Here is a 22,064-nt window from a genome sequence, read left to right as displayed (position 1 = left end):
AGGTATAACTCCCAATGCAATCCCTCCCCCCTCCCCCATCCCCATGATAGGCCCCGGGGTGTGATGTTCCCCTTCCGGAGTCCAAGTGATCTCATTGTTCAGTTCCCACCTATGAGTGAGAACATGCGGTGTTTGGTTTTCTGTTCTTGCGATAGTTTGCTGAGAATGATGGTTTCCAGCTGCATCCATGTCCCTACAAAGGACACAAACTCATCCTTTTTGATGGCTGCATAGTATTCCATGGTGTATATGTGCCACATTTTCTTAATCCAATCTGTCACTGATGGACATTTGCGTTGATTCCAAGTCTTTGCTATTGTGAATAGTGCTGCAATAAACATACGTGTGCATGTGTCTTTATAGCAGCATGATTTATAATCCTTTGGGTATATATCCAGTAATGGGATGGCTGGGTCATATGGTACTTCTAGTTCTAGATCCTTGAGGAATCGCCATACTGTTTTCCATAATGGTTGAACTAGTTTACAATCCCACCAACAGTGTAAAAGTGTTCCTATTTCTCCACATCCTCTCCAGCACCTGTTGTTTCCTGACTTTTTAATGATCGCCATTCTAACTGGTGTGAGATGGTATCTCATTGTGGTTTTGATTTGCATTTCTCTGATGGCCAGTGATGATGAGCATTTTTTCATGTGTCTGTTGGCTGTACGTCTTCTTTTGAGAAACGTCTGTTCATATCCTTTGCCCACTTTTTGATGGGGTTGCTTGTTTTTTTCTTGTAAATTTGTTTGAGTTCTTTGTAGGTTCTGGATATTAGCCCTTTGTCAGATGAGTAGATTGCAAAAAGTTTCTCCCATTCTGTAGGTTGCCTGTTCACTCTGATGGTAGTTTCTTTTGCTGTGCAGAAGCTCTTTAGTTTAATTAGATCCCATTTGTCAATTTTGGCTTTTGTTGCCGTTGCTTTTGGTGTTTTAGACATGAAGTCCTTGCCCATGCCTATGTCCTGAACATACGCAAGTCAATAAACGTAATCCAGCATATAAATTTGCTGTCTTATGTTTGAAGTTCAGGCTTATCTTACTTCTGCATTTGTGTAAAATATAGATTTAATTGTACTGATTTATCCACTTAAAGCTTGGTTAGGGATATACTCTTAAAGGATCAGTACATATGCAATGCATTGCCTTTAACAGTACTGACCAAATTTTCTTGTTGTTTGTCTGGAAACAACAGCAGCAAATGGTAATTATCATTTATCAATGGGCCAGACATCAGACAGTGAAATTTACATGTATTATCCTGGGTTTTCTCCTTGTTATCTAAATATGCTTCTTGTCATTTTACAGATAAGGAAAGTAACTTACATGTTGTTACATGGTCAGCAAATAGGATGACCGCAGTTTGAATCACTCTCTTATTAAGCTTACCATTCATTATCTAGGCCTTGTCAAATTTACACACTGCCTTCTTCTGTGTCAGGAAAAATTTTTAAATAAATATATTTCTACTATTTCTGAGTATATACATAATTGTTTCCAGGTTAATAAATTCATATTCTCTTGGCCTGCTATAAGACTTTTTTTTTTCTCAGAGTATAATAAGCTCTAAGGAAAAGTCTATGGTAGACAACTCCTGCCACTCCTTCATCATTAACTGGACAGTTTTTACTTACCTACACAATCTTTCCCCTCTGCCATATGCCTCAGGCCCAATACTGATTGTTCTCCACTTGAGTAGATTTTCCTAGACATTCCAGGCTTTCAATGCCCTATTGGTCCAGCTTGCTGTCTATTTCACCTCCCCATCATCTCCAAAATATTTTGTTTCTTGTGGAAGCAGAGCTGGTATGAATGCAAAGAGGCTCCTAAAACATGCTTACCTCAAAGGGCTACAGTATTTTCTGTGTGATATTCCACAAATAATTCAAGGGAATACCTCTTTTGTTTAAAAAAAATAGTGCATTTTAAAATAAAAATTGTAACAATTCTACTTCTATTTTTTTTTTTTTTTTACCTTTTTACTTATCCAGGCCCATTCTTCATACAGTGCAGGTTGAATGACTATGAGGTTTAGAATTCTACACTAATGTACAGTGAAGACACTCTTAATCTATAATATAGGTGGCTATTGTCAGTCGACCTGCCTGCATACTCATCAATCCATTTATAATCTATTTCTCTAATTTCTTCTGTTAATCGTTTTGTGTTAGGGGTAATGGTGGCAAACAGTAAGGAGACCAGAGTAACATTTGTGGCAAAAATGAATTGTGCCAATTAAGGATGGCTTTCTCTAAGTATAACGTTTACCCTTATACAGTTGAGCTCTTTATCTCTAAAGTTAAGTGGAAGTTTCTGAAGAACTAATAAAAAGAAATCATGTGTATGAGGGGATGAAGCTTCTTCATCTTAAAGTGCTTTAAAAATAGAATTTGGAAGCCTACTTGAAGACAAGCATACGCCTTTTCTATAAATGGTGCTGGGAAAACTGGAAATCCATATGTAAAATAAAGAAGTTGGACCCTTACCATACAATATCTACAAAAATTAATTTAAAATGGATCAAGGTTATAAATACAAGAGATAAATCTTCAAAACTCTCAGCAAAAATATAGGGGGAAATCTTCATGACATTAGATCTGGCAATGATTTCTTGGATATGACACTAAAAACACAGATGACAAAGGAAAAAATAGATAAATTGAACTATAGAAATTAAAAATTTTGTGCATCAAATGACATTATCAAGGGAATAAAAAGGGAACCTATAAAATGGGAGAAAGTATTTGAAAATAATGTACTTAATTAATGTTTAATATGCAGAATATATAAAGAACTCGAACTCAAAAACAAAACAAAACAAAAAGCTAACAACCCAATGTAAAAATATGAAAAGGGTTTGAACAGACATTTCTCCAAAGATGACATAGAAACAGCCAATAAGCAAAGGAAAATATGCCCAACATCACTAATTATGAAACTGCAAATCAAAACCACAGTGAGATACCATTTCACATCCATGAGGATGGTTAATATGAAAAACAAACAATAACAAAAAATAATAAGTGTTGTCAAGGATGAAGAGAAATTGGAACAATTGTACATAGCTGGTGAGAATGTAAAATGGTGAAGCCGCTATAGAAAACAGCATGGTGGTCATATAAAATACTAAATATGGAATTACCACATGATCCAACAATTTTACTTCTGGGTATATACCTACAAGATTTAAAAAGCAGGAACTCAAAGAGATAGCTGTATATCCATGTTCATAGCAGTATTATTTACAGTTTACAGTAGGTGAAAGAAACCTAAATGTTTATCAATGGGTGAGTACATAAACAAAATGTGGTGTGTTTGTGCGTATGGTTACAGTTGACCCTTGAACAAAGCAGGGGTTAGGAGTGCTGATCTCCTGCACGGTTGAAAATTTATGCCTGGAGGGTTCCAGTTCAAGATAACTAACTAGAGACCTCAGGTGGCAGTTCTCAGAAAGAAGAAAGTTACAAGTGAATAATCATAATTTGAATAAAATAGCAAGAGTGCTGGAATCTAGTGAAGAACTCCTGATAAGAAGCTAGAGCACAGAAAGAAAGGAAGCAAGGCACTGGCAGAGATCAGTTAGGAACCCTAAGCGACTTTGTGTGTTTTGACAAAAGGGTAAGTGGGAGTATTTTGGCTGCCCTTGTCCCCATGGCAAATCACTGGTATCTGAGCTATTGGAGAGCTCACCTACCCTCATGATCCTAAACACTGGCATAGACAGCAATTTGGAGATTTCTTAAGGGCACTGCACTAGAATACCAACTCATACTGGGTTGTTTGCCCTCTCCATAGGCCTGAGAAGTGGTGATGCTGCACAATACTTAAGAAGCAGCCATCGGCAGACTGTGCCCTGCCCATGAACCTCAGCCCATGAGTCTCCACATCACCAGAGCCCTCATAGACATTCCCGAATACCCATCTGGATGGTGGCAGCCACGCAGGGCTGCCAGGACCCATGAAAGCTTCTGGATTCCCAGTGGTTTTGTCCTCAAGGAGTATTCCCCTAAGGGAAAAGAGAGTGCAGCACACTGAGAGAACACTTCTTGGGACAAAGGAAACCAGAACGCATATTTTTCTGTGCTTAAGAGCTCCCCACTTGTTTGGGCCCTGTGCATGGCCAGGCAAGGGAGGAATTTAATTTCATCCCAGTGGCCAAGCAGCCTTTATGCTTGTGCCTAGGCATGGAGAAGGGAATTTTTCCTCGTCCTGCTATGGACACAGCCATGGCTGCTCCTATGGAAAACTGGCAGAAGTGCAAAGGAGAATGGTCTTTCTGGGCTTTTAGGGGGAACTGTATCCTCAGAGGTAGTGTGGCCACTGGGCCAAGGTTTGTGTGAAAGGCAAGGCCCCTTCCCATCTCTACACAGAGGGACAGTGTTCCTGAAACTGGGAGCAGAAAAGCAGAAGGCTATGTGTTTTGGGCTGAGGGAAGAAGTTTCTCACTGAAGCCATTTCAGTGGTGAGCCACAGGACAGGCATCTTTTATGGCTCTCAGCTACACTGCATCCTGGAGATAGATAAAGATGTCTAGCTAATGTGTGTTGGAAACACCAGGGCTGAGGCACGACAGTGAAGTAGATTGCATTCCTGCCTGCTGAGGGTATGGAGCTGAATCAGTTGCCTCCCCTGCTGCAGAGATTCCAGTGCATTTCACTGGGAGCTCTCTTGCCATCCACATCAGGGATGGTGCTTGTACTCACCATTAGGGGATATGAGTGTGGGTTTGCCTAGTTCAGCTCCACCCAGCTTTGTACTCTTACTCTGGGGCTGAATGGGGAACTCAGGCCACTGTGCATTCCACATAGCCCAATGCCTGAGCCAAGAGAGAGCTTTTCCAGGTAAACAAATACGAATCATACACCCAACTGCTACTGCTGCAGCCTGCTGTTATCTATAAGTGTTACATACTGGCCTGAAGTTTGAACCACACAACTCAATACAAATTCTGTTAATAGTAGTGCACAGTGCTTGGGAATGAGATAAGTTACTTAAGGCCTTCACCATCCTGGCCTTGCAGAAGATCATGAGCCTACTAACATGCCTAGTATACTGCTATTAAAACCAGTATTTGAGACAGCTACCACACTAAGGCTATCTATAACCAAGAAACTCATACAGAGTCATTGCCATCGAAAGCATCCAGAACTGAAGCCAAACCACCCTATACGACATATATTATACTCATATCCTCAAGTGAACAAACAAATACCATCCAAATGAAAGTAAATTCAAAAATAAGAAGGGCTATTTTCTCCAAAGAAAAACAAAGCAGCAAAATAATTCTAGCAGTATGAAAAAACAGTGTTATGATACCCTCAAAGGATCACAGTAATTCTCTTGCAAAGGATTCTAACCAAAATGAAGTCTTTGAAATATTAGATAAATGATTCAAAATATTGATTTTAAAGAAGCTCAATGAGATCCAATAGAAAAACAAAAACCAATACAATGAAATCAGAATATCAATTCAGGATGTAAATGAAAAATTTGACAAAAAGATACATTAAAAAAATTCTAAACAGGACCACTGGAAATGAAAAATACAGTGAAGGAATTACAAAATGCCACTGGAAGTTTTAATAATAGACTAGACGAAGCATAACAAATAATCTAACAGCTTGAAGACAGGTCTTTGGAATAAACCCAGTCAAAACTAAAAAAGACTTTAAAAAATAAAGTTTTAAAGATGTCTGAGAATATGTAAAATGTTGAACCTATGTGCCATACGTATTCCTGAGGACAAAGAAGAAACAAGAAGTTTGGAAAACCTATTTGAAGAAATTGAGAAAAACTTCCCTAGACTTGCTAGAGATTTAGACATCCAAACACAAGAGGCTCAGAGGACTCTAGGAAAATACAAAGAAAGAAAGATGTCATCAAGACATATAGTCATCAGACTATCTAAAGTCGATATGAAGAAAAAAGTTATAAAATCAGCAAGAGAAAACATCTAATCACATATTTTAAAAAATCCTATCAGCCTGACAGCGGACTTCTCAGTAGAAACCTTACAATTCAAAAGAGATGGGGTCCTATTTTCAGAGTTCTGAAAGAAAAAAACCTGCTACCCATGAATTTTGTATCCTACCGGAATAAGCTTCAAAAATGAAGGGGAAATTATCTCCAGGGCAATCAAATGCTAAGATAATTTGTTACCACTAGACTGATGCAACAAAAATGCTTCAGGGAGTTCTAAATATGGAAACAAAAGATTGATACTTCCTATGATAAAAATACAGGTCTTTAAACTCACAGGTCATAAAACTCACAGGTCTTATAAAAATAATTACACAAGTGAGACTGCAAAACAACCAGATAATAATTAACATTATGACAGGAAAAGCCTCATATATCAATATTAACCTTGAATGTAAATGGACTAAACGTTCCACTTAAAAGGTATAGATTTGAAGAATTGACTTAAAAAACATTATTCAACCATATGCTGCATATAGGAAGTCCACCAAACTGGGAAAGACACTTACAGACTGAAGGTAAAGGGGTGGAAAAAGATATTCCATGCAAACAAAAATCACAAGCAAGCAGGAGTAGGTATGCTTATATCACATCAAACTGATTTTAAGTCAACAACAGTTAAAAAACAAGAACAAAAAAAGAAAAACAAGGTCATTATCTATTGATAAAGGGATGAGTTCAACAAGAAGATATAAAAATCTTAAATATATATGTGCCTAAAACTGGAGCACACAGATTCATAAAACAAATACTACAAAACCTATGAAGAGATAGACAGCAATACCATAATAGTGGTAGTTTCAAACCTCACCAACAGCACTACAAAGATCGTCAAGACAGAAAATCAATAAAGAAATAATGGGTTTAAATTGTATTTAGACCAAATGAACCTAACAGAAATTTACAGAACATTCTACCCAACAACCATAGGATATCCATTCTTATAAATTCATGGAACATTCTCCAAAATAGACCATGTGCTTGCCATAAAGCAAGTCTTGAAAATTTTAGAAAACTGAGTAATATCAAGAATATTCTCAGACCACAATGGAAGAAAACTTGAAATAAATCTCAAGAGGAACTCTCAAAGTTATACAAATACATAGAAATTAAACAATCTGCTCCTGAATGATCTTTGGGTCAAGAATGAAATTAAGACATTAATTTAAGAAATTATTTAAACAAATGAAAATGGAGACACAATACACCAAAATGTCTTGCATGCATTTTAAAAACTACTAAAAGGGAAGTTGGTAGCGTTAAATGTCAGTATAAAAAATAAAAATAAAAAGATCACAAACTAACAACCTGATGTCTCACCTAAAGGAAAGACAAAGTCAAGAACATACCAAGCCCAAACCTAGCAGAGGAAAAGAAATAATAAAGATTAGAGAAGAACTAAATGAAAGTAAGACCTACAAAACAGTAACAAGGATAAATAAAAAGTTGGTTCTTTAAAAAGATAAACAAAATTGATAGACTGCAAAACTAGACTAACCAAAAAGAGAGAGAAGATTCAAATATGCACAATCAGAAATGCTAAAGGTGACATTAAAACTGACACCACAGAAATATATAATATCATCAGAAATTACTATGAATGTCTCTTCACACACAAGCTAGAAAATCTAGAAGAAACAGATCAATTTCTGGAAACATGCAACCTCCAAAGATTGAACCAGGAAGAAATAGATATCCTGAACAGACCAATAATGAGTAGTGAGATTTAACCAGTAATACAATTTTTCTCAAGAAAAAAGGGGTCAGGACCAGAAGGATTTACAGCCCATTTCAACCAGACATAAAAATAACTGGTACCAATCCTATTGAAATTGTTCCAAGAAATTGAGAAAGAGGGAATCCTCCTTAACTCATTGTATAAAGTCTGTATCATTGTGATTCCAAAGTCACAACAACAACAGCAAAGAAAACTACAGGCAATATTCGTAAATGCATATGGAGGCAAAAATCCTCAACAAAATACGGCAAGACAAATTCAATAGCAAATCAAAAACTTAATACAACGCCATCGGGTAGGTTTTATTCCAGGGGTGCACGGATGGTTTAATTAAATGTGATTAACCTAACAATCAGAGTTAAAAACCAAAAACACATCATCTCAATATATGCAGAAAAAAAGGATTTGATAAAATTCAGCATCCCTTCATGATAAAACTTTCAAGAAACTAGGCATTGAAGAACATACCTCAAAACAATAAAAGCCATATGCAAGAAACCCATAGCCAATATCAAACTGAACAGGTAAATGTTGAAAGCATTCTCCATAAGAACTGGACAAGACAAAAATATCCAATCTCACTACTCCCATTCAACTTATTACTGGAAGTACTAGCCAGAGGAATCAGGCAAGAGAAAGAAATAAAAAGCATCCAAATTAGAAAACTGGAAGTCAAATTATCTGTTTGCTGATGATATGATCTTATACTTAGAAAACTCTAAATATTTCTCCAAAAGACTGCTCGATTTGATAAATGAATTCAGAATAGTTTCAGTATACAAAATCTAGGTGCAAAAATCAGTAGCATTTCTATATGCCAATAACAATCAAGCTGAGAACCAATCAAGAAGTCAATCCTATTTACAGTAACTACAAAAAAAAAAATTACCAAGGAATAAATTAAACTAAGGAGGTGAAAGATCTTTACAAGAAAAACTACAAAACCTTGATGGAAGAAATTGCAGAAGACACAGACACACAAAAATAAAAAAGTATCCCATGTTCATGAATTGGAAGAATCATCATTGATAAAATGATCTTTCTGCCCAAAGCAATCTACACATTCAAAGTAATTTCATCACATTACCAACATAATTTTTCACAGAATTAGACAAAAATCCTAAAATTCATATAGAATCAAAAAAGAGCCTGAATGGCCAAAACAATCCTAAGCAAAAAGAACAATGCCAAGGTGCTACATTACCTGACTTTAAATTAAACTACAAGCTATAGTAACCCAAATAGCATAGTACTGGTATAAAAAATAGACACACATAACAATGGAAAGGAATAGAGAAGATACCTACAATCAACTGATAGTCAACAATGTAGATAAAAATAAACTATGGCGAAAGGAAACCTTATTCAATAAATAATATTGGGAAAATTGGCTAGTCATAGGCAGAAGAATGAAACTTGTCCTCTATCTCTCACCATACACAAATATTAACTCAAGGTAAATTAAAGACTTAAACATAAGACCTGAAACTACAGAAATAATAGAAGCAAACCTAGGAAAATCTACTGGACACTGGCCTAGGCAAAGAATTCATGACTGAGGCCTCAAAAGCAAATTCAACCAAATCAAAAATAGACAAATGGGACTTAATTCGACTAAAATGATTCTGCACAGCAAAAGAAATAATCAACAGAGTGAATAGTCAACCAGCAGAATAGGAGAAAATATTTGCAAACTGTGCATTTGACAAATGACTAATATTTAGTATCTGCAAGAAACTTAAACAACAAGAAATAAATAACCCCATTACAAAGTGGGCAAAAGACATGAACATTTTTCAGAAGAAGACATACACATGGCTAATAATCGTGTGAAATATGCTAAACATCACTAATCAGAGAAATGCAAATTAAAACCACAATGAGATACCATCTTACACTAGTCAAAATGGCTATCATTAGAATGTCAAAAAGTGGCAGATGTTGGCATGGATGTGGAGAAAAGGGACACTTACACATTGTTGGTGGGAATGCAAATTAAAACAATCTCTATGGAAAATAGTATGGAGATTCCTCAAAGAACCAAAAATAGAACACTACTGGATCCAGCAATCCCACTACTGGATATATTTCCAAAGGAAACAAAATCTTTATATCTAAAAGACGTCTGCACTCATATGTTTATTACAACATTGTTCACAATAGGAAAGATAAAGAACCAACCTAAGCGCCCATCAACAGAAGATTGGATAAAGAAAATGTCACACACACACACACACACACACACACACACACATACTACTCAGTCATAAAAAAATCATAAAATAAAATAATATATTTTGCAGTAACATAGATGGAACTGGAGGCCATTATCTTAAGTGAAATAATTCAGAAACAGAAAGTCAAATACTGCATGTTCTCACTTATCAGCAGGGGCTATATAATGTGTACACACTGAAATAGAGTGAAATGATAGAAACTGGAGACTCGGAAAGGTGGGAGGGTGCAACGTGGTTGAGGAATGAGAAATTACCTAATGGGTACAACGTACACTATCCAGGTGATGGTTACACCAAAAACCTAGACTTCACCACTACACAAAACTTCCATGTAACAAAACTACACTTGGACCCTCTAAATCTGTAATAATATCAACAAAAAAAATCTGTGTATCACTTTTGATTCCCCAGTAACTTACCCACTAGTAGCCTGCTATTTATTGGAAGCCTCAAAGACAGTATAGTTGATTAACACATATTTTGTACATGTATTATGTACTGTATTCTTAAAATAAAGAGAAAACATGTTATTAAGAAAATCATATGGGGGAGAAATACATTTATAGTAATGTATGTTATTTATCAATACCATATGTGTATGTCATCTGTTTACAAGATCAATCATCTCTGAAATGGTGGACAATAACAGTTGCAGACCTCAATCTACTGTCCATATAAACTTTCACTTTTCTTTGATTCTTGGACGCACTTCCGGCATCACTAGTAGCACTTCGTATGGGTCCTATGATGTTATGCAGGGTTTATGATATTCCACTAAACATAATTTAGAAATATGAGAACCATGAAAGATAACTTTTTAGTGTGATACACAATTTACTGGAGAGATGAACTGCTCATTTGGAGGTGATCAGCATCACATGGCTTTTTAAGTGGATACTCCCTAACACTTGAGTTGACCACAACAGGAGGTGGTTATGAAATTATTAGAACACTACAATATGTACTACATTTAATTTTATAGTTTTGATTTAATGTTGCATCTTTACATTTGTGTACATTTGTCTCAACTGCAAATAGTGCCACGTATGGTCTGTGTTTGTGTGCATAAGCTTTGATAAATTTTAAGTATGTATAATAGATTTGTGTACATTTTATGGTAGTATATGATAAAATAGACTGTTACTTGGATATATATATAAAATGCATTAATAATTTACCTTTTTCTTAATTTCTTTCTTATTTCTAGACTATGTGGTTTGCTGTTTTTTCAAATTTTTAAAAATTTCCAAAATTTTTTCGAATATATATATTGAAAAAAATTCACATATAAGTGGACTCAGATTGTTTAAACTCATGCTATTGAAGGGTTAACTACATATAAAGATACATAAATACAATAATGTATGTGTATATATAGTATATACACATCCATACACATCCAATAAAATATTATTCAACCTTAAAAGGAAGAAAATTCTGACACATTCTATAACATGGACAAGTCTTGACAACATTATGTTAAGTGAAATAAGCCAGTTAAAAAAGGACAAATACTATATAAATCCACTTATATAAGGCACCCAGAGTAGTCAAAATCATAGAGACAGAAAGTAGAATGGTTGTTAACAGGGGCTGGGGAGAGGAAAAAATGGGGAGTTATTTTTTTCCTGGGTATGGAGTTTCAGTATGTGAGGATGAAAAAATCATTTAGATGGGTGGTGGTGACAGTTGTAAAACATGAATGTACTTAATACCACCGAACTGCACGCTTAAAATTGGCTAAAAGTGTAAGTTTTATATCATCTATAATTTACCACAATAAAAAGATGAGAATAAGATTGATATTGTATTTCAAAATATGGGACCCATAAATGAAGAAGGAAAACATTGGAATACACAATACTTTGCTCAACTTCAAGGAGAAGATTGGTAACCATTCAACCAACTGAAATGTAAACAAATTATAATTTAACTATCAACCTATATCAAGATATAATTTCACACACACACACACACACACACACACACACACACACACACACACACATATATATCCCAGTCAAGCAGAATTAAAGACCCTCAATCTAAAATCATAATGGTGCCCAAAAATCAATTTTAGCTCTCACACAGTCTTTGAGAATCAAATACAGGAGACAGATTTTTCTCTGCAGAGAAAATTGTATATATAAATATATTAATAAAATAGTGCCTTCTAAGATCGTGGAGAAGCCCTGACAGCCATGGAGTAGAAAGGAAATTGTCATCCTAGATTTTTCTTTTTTTTAACTTTTAAGTTCAGGGGTATACGTGCAAGCATGTACACGTTTGTTAGGTAAACTTGTGTCATGGAAATTTGTTGTACAGATTACTTCGTCGCCCAGGTATTAAACCTAGTACCCAGTAGTTATTTTTCTCTCCTCCCAATCCCCATGTTCTGATCGTCTCAGTGTGTGTTGTTCCCCTCTGTGTGTCCATGGGTTCTCATCATTTAGCTCCCACTTATAAGAACATGTGGTATTTGATTTTCTATTCCTGCATTAGTTTTCTAAGGGTAATGACCCCCAGATCCATTCATGTTCCTTCAAAGGACATGATCTCGTTCTTTTTTATGGTCACATAGTATTCCACGGTGTATATGTACCATATTTTCTTTATCCAGTCTATCATTGATGGGGATTTATGTTGATTCCATATCTTTGTTATTAAGAATGGTGCTGCAATGAACATATGCATGCATGTGTCTTCATAAAAGAATGATTTATATTCCTTTGGGTATATACCCAGTAATAGAATTGCTGGGTCAAATGGTACTTCCATCTTTAAGTCTTTGAGGAATCACCACATTGTCTTCCACAATGGTTGAACTAATTTATATTCCCATCAAGAGTGTATAAGCATTCCTTTTTTCCTCCTCAACCTCACCAGCATCTGTTATTTTTTGATTTTTTAATAATGAATAGCCATTTTGACTGTTGTGAGATGGTATCTCATTGTGGTTTTGATTTGCATTTCTCTAATGATTAGTGATGCCAACCTTTTTTTCGTATGATTGTTGGCCGCATGTATGTCTTCTTTTGAAAACTGACTGCTCATGTCCTTTGCTCTCATTCTATTCGGGTTGTTTGTATTTTTCTTGTAAATTTCTGTAAGTTACTTATAGATGCTGGATATTAGACCTTTGCTGGATACAAAAGTTTGCAAAATTTTTCTCCCATTCTGTGGGTTGTCTGTTTTCTCTGTTGATAGTTTCCTTTGCTGTTGAGAAGCTCCTTAGTTTAATTATATCCCATTTGTCAATTTTTGCTTTTGTTGCAATTGCTTTTGGTGTCTTCATCATGAAATCTTTGTCCATGGCCATGTCCTGAATGGTATCACCTAGGTTATCTTCTAGGATTTTATAGTTTTGGGTTTTATATTCAAATCTTTAATCCATCTTGAGATGATTTTTACATACTGTGTAAGGAAGGAGTGCAATTTCAATCTTGTGCCTATGGCTAGCCAGTTATCCCAGCACCATTTATTGAATAGGGAATCATTTCCCCATTGCTTGTTTTTGTCAACTTTGTTAAAAATCAGACAGTTGTAGGTGTGATGCCTTATTTCTGGGTTCTCTATTCTGTTCCATTGGTCTGTGTGCCTGTCTTTGTACCAGTGCCATGCTGTTTTAGTTACTGTAGCCCTGTAGTAGAGTCTGAAGTTGGGTAGCATGATGCCTGCAGCTTTGTCCTTTTTGCTTAGGATCGCCTTGGATATTCAGGCTTTTGCTTTTTGGTTCCATATAAATTTTAAAATAGTTTTTTTCTAGTTCTGTGAAGAATATCAATGGTAGTTTAATGGGAATAGCATTGAATCTATAAATTGCTTTGGCCAATGTGGTCATTTTAATATTGATTCTTCCTGTACATGAGCATGGTATGTTTTTCCATTTGTTTACGTCATCTCTGATTTCTTTGAGGAACATTTTGTAGTTCTTGTTGTAGAGATCTTTCACCTCCCTGTTTAGCTCTATTCCTAGGAATTTTATTTTTTTGTGGCAATCGATCATCCTAGATTTTTCTATGGCTCACTTATATGTAATGTAATCTAAAATAATGACCTGGCAAAATAAGAGTCCTTCTTGTCTTATGTTTTGTTTTATTTAAAGTAATTTTATAAGACAGCTTAAGCAGTTAAGATTAACTTTATATTTTGACATTTTAAAATTTAAAGCTTAATGGTTTTTCATGCTATTAATTAGATTTCACTCTACTATGTCATTTATGAAGCACAGTATATATACAACAGCATTTCTCAACTAATAAGCTAATGGAAACATACTTTTTAAGGAACGAGTCAAAAGTGTTCTTTTGAGTGGTAATAAGATTTGTGATGGGAGACACTCTCACCTTCTTGCTTATATACACATATAAAAATTTAAAGAACTTCATTCTCTAAGCCAAAAAAAAAAATCAGTATATGATAGTAGAACCAGGAAAACAGAACAGCATGCAAGAGTAGAAAAGGGAAGAAATAAAAATAAGTAGGAAAACCAAAATAGAGTGGAAGAGGAAGAGAGAAGGTGAGAGAGAAGGCAAGCAGTAGGAAGGCATAATGTTAAGTTATTGTCATATATATCTTTGCATTAAAACTTTAGTTCTTTGACTCTTTACTGGGGGGCAAAATTATCTCATCTGCTGTTGTAGCTACATCAATCTAAAGTCACAACGGTGCTCACACATCAGTTATGATGATACCAATGTTTTGTGACAGCATAATTTAATCAGATCACTGTAATTAAATTTTCCAAGTCATTAAATCACCTTTTACAAAGTATATTACTTTTATATCAATTATTAATTCAATTTAATGAACATTTCACGCTCTCTTTCCTATATATTATTTTTTAAGTTATCTTATGTGCCTCCTTATACCCTACAGGTTCCTTTTAATTTTCAAAGAGCAATAGATTCAGGAGATAAATGTATTAAACAAAGATGTTCAGCACATCTTGAAACCTTTCCATGAAGAACAATCACACAGTTTAAACAGATTTTAGAAAATATTTAAGGCTAGAATGTGTGTGAATATATAATTCTAAAGACAAAGAATATAAATTTTACTCTTGTTGTCATACATTTTGACTGACAATGAAACTAATAATTTAAAACTGTAAATCTCAAATGATTAAAAGAGGAAGAAGACAAAGAAGAAAAAGAAGCAAAAGGGACTACTGCCATTACTAGAGGTTTTCCTAGAAGAAAGAGTAGGAGATTTTCAAAAAATAATCATAGAATAAGAAAGATACTTTTAAGGGTGACATCAAGCCTTGAGGCCAGAAATAAAAAAAGTTTCATATACTCAGATATATAAATAAGCTATCATTTTGCAGAATAAAATTCAGAATAAGCAAAGGCAAAATGATTAACCAGAAAAAAATCATATTTTTAACTCATAGCAGAATGACAGTTTGTCCCCAAACCTATTACACTCTTCTTCTATAGTATTAGTTTCACTATGCAGCAGATATCAACCTAAAGACTATATTTCCTAGATTCCCAACATCTAGATACGGCCTTCATCAAAGTTCTGACCAATAGTGTTAGACTGTGAGTGAGTTATACTATCTTTGAATCTTTCCCTTATAACAACGATGGGTAGGTTCCTCTAGATCTCTCCATTCTCCATCTCGGGGAACAGTAAGAACTAGAGCTGTCACATTGGACCCATCATTGGAAGCCATATATTGATCCTTGGGCTCTGTGTGTCTATCAGAACTATTATATGAGAGAAAGAAAAAGAAACTTCTAGTTCATTTAAGCTACTCTACTGGGACATTTTTTAATATAGAAATAGAAGCTGTCCCCTAAATGACACATTGTTCTTTGAAGTGATAGCTTCTCTACTATTTAAAGATCTCTTTTAATTAAAATAATAAGATTAACAATGCAATAGAAAAATTAGCAAAGGAGATAGTTCACAAAAAAGGAAATAAAAATTGATCTTATACATATGAAGAATTATTAAATTTCTCACAAAATTAAAGAATGAAAACAGAGATTTTATTGAGAGAGTATTTTGAACTATCAGATTGCCAAGAATCTGAGAGCTTGGTAACATGTTATGTTCATGAGCATAAGGGGAAACAGGTACTCTTGTGAATTGTTGATTAGAGTATAAAAGTGTAAAATGCACATAGATACAAACTTTTTGATATTCCACTCCTAGGAACTCATCATATAAATATATATGCACAAATGCAAAGTGGCATGTGTATAAAGTAATTTATTTAGTCACTGTTTGTTTTAGCAAAGGATCACAAATCACCCAAGTATTTATTGGCAGGAGACTGCTTGTGTAAATTATGGTCCAGATGCTATGGTTTGGATGTTTTGTGCCCTCAAACCTGATGTTGGAGATGGGGACTAGTGGGAGATTTTTGGATCATGGGGGCAAATCTCTCATGAACAGATTAACGCTCTTCCTTGGGGAAAAGAATGAGTGACTTCTCACTCTGCTAGTACCCATGAGAGCTGGTTATTAAAAAGAGCCTGACACTTCCCCTCTCTTTTCTTTTTGTTTCTGCTATTGCCATGTGATCTGTGCATACACTGGCTCTTCATTGCCTTCTGCTATGACTGGAAGTAGCCTGAGGCCCTCACCAGAAGCTGAGATGGCAGTAGCATGCTTCTTGTCCAGCCTGAGGAATTGTGAACCAAATTAACCTCTTTAAGTTATAAATTACCCAGTGTTAGGTATTCCTTTATAGCAACACTAAATGGACTATAGCACCAACCAATTAAATACCATACAGCAGTAGAAAAGGTCGAGGAAATCCTTTACACACTAATATATAATAATCTCGAAGATATATATTTTACTGATAAAAGGAAAGAACATTATATATAGTTTAGCAATTTGCAGATGATCAGATGCTGTGCAGAATTATGATTTATTTTTGTTTCCTATAATTAAGATAGCTTGAAGATTATTTCACATTCCTTTTTCTTTTTTAAATAAACAGGTTTGCTTTGGAAAGGCTTAATGATGGAATGTTAGCATCTTCACTATGGTAAAGGAGAACAAAAAGAATGTTGCTGGAACATAAAATAGTATTTAAACGTTAATGAACACTTCTAGTTTTATTAGTTATGGCCTTAATAATTAGTCTCTTGGCTTAAATGTCCACTGGTTTTACTTTGATGCAGTTGAACAACACTGGGGTTAAGTCTCTAGTATTTAGGTTGGCAATATATTAACCATATTTTAAAAGTACCAATTTCTTTTTTTACAGAAAAGATAAAACTCAAGAGAGAACAGTGTATTCCTTTTGAGGGGCTTTTATAAATTATTAACTATAATATATGATGGATTTTTCCTAATTTTTTTATATTTCCTTACAATTTTGGTGGCCATTAATTTAACTTTAGGCTTTTGGTCATATGCTAGTCTGAGCTTCCAAAAAGATACATACATGTTTCACTTTTCATTAGCTGAATGAGGGTATTTTAAGAAGTTGAAAGAGAATTTATTTTCAAGTTGTGAGTAAATTCTCTTTTGAAATTCACCCGATTATTAAATAACTTGAAGTTTTTTAAAAGCTGACAACTTTTTATGAATCTTTGAGCTAACAGTTTCTAAAAGTGTAATTCAGATATTAATGGGCTGTGTATTAAATGGTTTTATTTTCAGTTTTGCAGCACAGAACACTGTTGAAATATCCATATCAACTTGATTTTTTTAACCTAATTCGGGTGTCCTTTGACATCTCTTAAGTGTTGGGGGTGGGGGTCAGAGCCAGTTATCTGGCTTCTGTTTTGTCTATTGCTTAGATTCGTTCCTGTTGTCAAAACTCTCGCCCCCCAAATTGGTGTGACACATGCTCATGCATAAAATGTTAAAATGTATTTGTATTTGTTTTCAACATCACCAAGGTGCTATGGGAAATTAAAGTAACAAAATTAGAAAAAAATAAAATTATTAAAAAGCAAAAAAAAAAAAAATAGGGAAAACATTAACTTAGACTTGAGTATAGTCAGAGCATATTTCTGTATTTTTAAAAAGATAAGAAGGAAACTGGTAACCTTATATACCTCTACTAAGGGGAAGTAGATTATTGGTTTATAGGAGTGGAAGAAACTCTATAATTTATTTGTGACTTATAAATTTTAAATCATGTGGCCATATTATTTAAGCAAAAAGTAAAATATAAAAATCAAAAAGTTGGTAGAACCCCATATATATATTTTTCAATTTTTAATAAGATCAAAATTTTGTACCATGGGATACAGGCTGTATTCCAAATACTAAAGGTAAAATACAACAAATATTACATTAATCATAATGTTGATTGTTTTCATTGGTAGAGTAAGATAATTATTAATGCAATATGAAGCAAAAATAAAGCAATTAGAATGAATGACATTCTTAAAACTTAGCTTTAAATGCATTAAAATTTGAAATATAGACTTTGAGTTTCAAGAGACAAATAATTTTTCCAAATGGGAGGAAATGGGGATAAATACATGAAAATACAAACCATCCATTTGCCCTCTGAACATTTTCACCCTTATATTAAACAGCATGGAGTCTTACATTCAGTATTTGGAATTGAAGTTATGCCTACTTACACTAATGTTCAGTGTAAGTATACACTATATGTGGAAGGTTAGGTTTTCACTCTTATATTTGTAAAGTATCGTCAAAGCCCCCAAAAGAATTTCTAAAATTTTAAATATCCATGTGTATTAGTCTGTTTTGACACTGCTGATAAAGACATACCTGAGACTGGGCAATTTACAAAAAACAAAAACAAAAAACTAGAGGGTTAATTGGACTTACCATTCCGTGTGTCTGGAGAAGCCTCCCAAACATGGCGAAAGCAAGAAAGAGCAAGTCACGTCTTACATGGATGGCAGCAGGCAAAGAGAGAGGGCTCGAGCAGGGAAACTCCCCCTTATAGAACCATCAGATCTCGTGAGACTTATTCATTATAATGAGAACAGCATGGGGAAGACTTGCCCCCATGATTTAATCACCACCCACCATGTTTCTCCCACAAAATGTGAGAATTCAAGATGAAATTTGGGTGGCGACACAGCCAAACCATATCACCATATAACAAGTGATATAACTTTGTCTTTAGATAATCCAGCAAGTTTTCCAAATTGTGAGTGTGTGTGTGTGTGTGTGTGTGTGTGTGTGTGTGTGATTTCATATGTCTGATGCCTGGGAAACATACAACAATAATAAAACTATTCTGTACTTCAATGGAGGGGGATCCTACAATATAAGACAAAATTATTATACCTTATGACATTCCTCCATTAAAATGTCTTCAGTGCAATAGAGCAATAAAGAAAATGCCTTGTAAGCAATGTAAATTTTCAGGCCCCACTCCCTGACCTACTGAATTAGAAACTCTGGGAGCAGTAGAAATCTGTGTTTTAACAAGACTTCCCAGTGATTACAGTTTTAAAACTACCATTTTAATTTAATGGGAAGAATCAGTATTAAGCATCACCTAAGACAATATTATTTTTTGGCATGACACCAAACAAATAAATATCTCTTTAAAACTTTATTGCCAAGTTTGAAATATGATGTTTGAATTGAAACTATATATCTGTATCACATAAAGTATTACATATATTATTACAGAAACACACATGGAGTGTGTGTGTGTGTGTGTGTATAAAATTACATAGGTTATTTTAGAAGCAGAAGTTCTCTAAGCTGGAGTCTATATATTTCCATATAATTATTTTGCTCTGCAACTTTATGTATAATAGTTTATGCACTAAAGTCACCCTATTTTGAATATTTGTTCAAATTGTGGTAATTAATTACCATGGAATGAGTAATGAGGCATTCAAGAAAATTGAGACTTCCAAAATCTACCACAGTTTTGGAATCCAACATAGAGTCCAATGCCTCTTTAATCAATAATAATTTTAAAACACCATCTCTTCCATTTGAAAGAAGTAATTTACTTTCAGCATGCTTCACACATACACAAACACACACACACATACACGTGTGCATAAATTTCTTTAAAAATTTTAACTATGAAGACTAATAAATACTAAAATATTATAGCATGATATTTAAAATAGGGGCATTTTAAAAAGAGGTATTTATCAGGTTCCTCTTTTTTCATACTAAATTACTACTGAAGTGTTCTCTCATTTCTATCTCTGCAATTTATTTTTAACCCACTCATCTCTCTTTTATTCTTTCCTGAACTTTTTGCACTTTACACAGAATGTTGCTTTTCTCATTATCTGAAATCCCTGATCTCTGTGTCAACCCACTCCTAAATTATTCTAAACTGTATAAATGACTTCCTTAATCACAGGTCTGCTTCTAGTTTTTGTGGATTCCTCATTAGTTCCTAGTTATTTATGGAATAGAGCTAACAATCATGCTTTTAGATATGGAAGGGACTTTAAGTATTCAATCTGCTTCATTTCACATGAAACTGAGACCCAGATAGGTTACAAAAGTTCCTGGGGTCAACTCAACAAATTATTGTTAGGGGAGCACTAGAACACTCAAGTCAACTGATCTCAATTGACAATAGCGTCTTAACTTTTAATCCAAGACTTTGAAGTTTCAGATTACAGTCTAAAGCACATCTTTCTATATTTCCTTTCATAAGCCTTACGTATGGATTTGTGGAATTATTTACTATTTCCTATATATACCCCAGGTTTACTCACCTCATGCTCACGCTCTTTTTCTTTGCTTAGAAATTCCTTTGTTCCTCTCAATTTTTAAAAACACATATCTCTAGTATTAAAGGTCCATCTCATATGTCACCTCCTCCATTGAATCATTTGAGATCTCCAAATTATAAGTGGTCTCTTTTCTGAGACCGCTCATTACTCTTAAGCAAATGTCATAATATTTTCTATCTCATATGAGTACTTAATATATATATTCCATTCCTCTCTTGAACTATTCTGGAAAGATTTCTTTTGTCTAATTCATATCTATATCCAACATAGAGCCTAACAGAATGTGTTAGGCATAGCATTATCTGTTAAATGAGGATTTAAATTAACAAATCAAAGCATTTCTCCAATTTTAATGAACATAATTGATATAGTGCAGCTATATTGTCTAAAACTGGGAGGTTCTTATATACTTTTGGGGACTACTGAACAGTGTTCAGGTACAATGATTTTTTAGGATTTTGGAGAGCTCTTCTGAAAGTGTTCTATCCATAAATGTCTTGCTACTTAACATTATAAAATAATCTTCAATAAACACTATGGCAAAGCATTACCAAAAAAACAAAACAAACAAAAAAAACCTCTGAAGCTGAAGCTTAAGGACAAACTCACTTTAGAGTATATTTACCTGTGATCTTGAAGAACCATGTGGTTTACCTTTAAAATTACCATTGTTTTATTGTACAGGAGTCAGGGTCAGGGCTGGTGGACACCATTGCAAAACATAGCGTTGTGGCTGGAAAAATTGGTTCTCTATTCTAACAACTAAATATTACAACAAAGAACAAACTCAACTTCAACAAAATGTAGGCTGAATTTAATAACTCAGATGATCAAGTTCAGAGTCAGAATGGGAGGGCATAGATATAAGGAGTAGAAAAATTCCTGACAATTTTTTCTTACTATCTAATGTAAACTCTGTCTGCTGCATAAATTTTTATTCCTATGATTTTGTAGAGGTTCTGTTCTTCTAACTAAATTCAGATGAAGGCAACAATTCAATCAAGGCAGGTCTGCTCAAAAGTACTCTTCTCTACGTTACATTTTAAAATGTTGCATATATTATATCTTTGTTGTATTGTTTTCCATATCATTTTAAAAATTTTACTTCTATCTGTTATTTACAGTCTCATTAGTGATATTACCCATTTATTCCCATTCCCAGTAAAACAAAATTAATAGTAATGAGTAGGACTTGTATATATTATACAAGTAAAAAATTAATAGGAAATAGAGTTTTGTGAGCGATATGGTAGAATAGGAAGGCCCAGACCTTCACTTCTCCCATGGAGACACTAATTCAACAACAATTCATGAAACCGATTTTCTGTGTAAGAAATCCAGAAACTAGTTAAGAGATTTCTGCAACCCAGGAGAACATGAAACAAAAGACGTGGCACCCTCTCATGTTAGTCCCTCTCTTCATTATAGTACCACA

Source organism: Macaca nemestrina, chromosome X (genome assembly GCF_043159975.1).
Source record: "Macaca nemestrina isolate mMacNem1 chromosome X, mMacNem.hap1, whole genome shotgun sequence".
Classification (NCBI taxonomy): Eukaryota; Metazoa; Chordata; class Mammalia; order Primates; family Cercopithecidae; genus Macaca; species Macaca nemestrina.
Note: the sequence above shows the minus strand (reverse complement) of the source record.